Source organism: Sorex fumeus, unplaced genomic scaffold (genome assembly GCF_029834395.1).
Source record: "Sorex fumeus unplaced genomic scaffold, SorFum_2.1 ptg000034l, whole genome shotgun sequence".
In the NCBI taxonomy this organism is placed as follows: Eukaryota; Metazoa; Chordata; class Mammalia; order Eulipotyphla; family Soricidae; genus Sorex; species Sorex fumeus.
In genome coordinates, this window is record NW_026606091.1 from 38,909,347 (window position 1) to 38,910,827 (window position 1,481).

At 49.9% G+C, this 1,481-nt stretch overlaps 1 pseudogene; it reads left to right on the plus strand.

Annotated features, from left to right (window-relative positions):
- The first annotated feature begins 1,041 nt into the window (after nucleotides 1-1,041).
- On the plus strand, nucleotides 1,042-1,126 carry LOC130026661 (uncharacterized; annotated as a pseudogene).
- The last annotated feature ends 355 nt before the right edge of the window (nucleotides 1,127-1,481 follow it).

Sequence of the window (1,481 nt, forward strand, 5' to 3'; positions counted from 1 at the left end):
TCAGCCGTGTGCAAGGCAAACACCCTACTCACTGTGCTATCACTCCAGTCCCAGCTTCTTGGTTTTTAGTTAGCTTTAGGCAGAAATTTTGGCAAAGTATGTATGTGTTCATAGTCATTGAAAACTCAAAGTTATATTAGTGTTGCAATTCTCATTTGTGAAACAACAAAACTCACTACCAAGCAGGGGAGAAAGCAAGACAAGACCAAAAGTAAAAAGAGCAACACACAAGCAGTGGCACCTGGTGCACAGGAGGAGTTGGCAGAGAGCATGGCAGCTGGATGGCACTGCCACTCGTCCAGTAGAGACAGCACTACCCCAGTGGAGTGGTTAAGGCCAGGCCCCAGCACCTCCAGTGGAGACAGCACTACCCCAGTGGAGTGGTTATGGCCAGACCCCAGCACCTGCAGTGTGCCCTTGGTCTAGAGAAGGCGAGAACTGGCAGGGCAGACAAGGGGCGGGGAGTAAGAGGGGAACCAGAGCAGGAGCAGGGGTCAGTGGTGGAGGATGCGGAGGGGCAGAAGGCAGGCCCCAGATCATTGCCCCAGAGGGCCGTGACATGCTGCAGGAGAGAACAAAGTGCCAATATGACACCAGACAAGTTGTGACCCTCTATGAATGGGAGTGGCAGACATTCAAAGTTGGGTAGCTTCCAGAAATGTCTACTGACATCAGGACCACTTGGACAGTCTGACAGAGTCACAGGGAGTCCCCAGGCAGGCAGGGAAGGCAGGGTAACTTGGTACCTGCACTCCCAAGAAAAGCCTCGTGGAAACGGTCGCCCTATGACCCCCAAGACAGGGCAACATAGGAAGCAGAGCTCGTTGAAGGTATCGGAGGTGCATTGTCTCAGCAGATTCTGGGGGTTCCACATGGGAAACAAGGTTCTCCCTGTTCCCAACTTTAGTATCTTATTGGCGTTCGATCTCCCGACAGAGCTTGCCGGGCTCTCCCAGAGGGGTGGAGGAATCGAACTTGGGCCGGCCATGTTGGCCGCTTGTAAGGCGACCGCCCTACCACTGTGCTATCACTCCATCCCCCAGAGATTCTCGGCCTTTTGGCTAAGATCAAGTGTAGTATCTGTTCATATTAAAAATTGAAATTTATTTATTTGGATTTATTTTTTAATTGGGTTATTATTTTATGTTTTGAGTTTGCTCCTGCACATATGGATGTGCTGGAGGCTGTGTACTTTTTTTTTTAATCCAAGAATTTTCTTTTTATTATTTTTTTATTAGTGAAACCCCATGAGGTACAATTGTAGACTCATAAATTTTTGTGCTTGGGTTTCAGTCACACAATGATCAAGTACCCATTCCTCTACCAGCACCCATCCTCCACCACCACGGGTCCCAGCATCCCTCCTACCCACCCAACCCCCTTCCCACCCTGCCTGTTTGGCAGTGCATTCCCCCTTGTTCTCTCTCTCCCCATTTGGGTGCTGTGGTTTGCAAGAGAGGCACTGAGTGGTAGTCATGTTT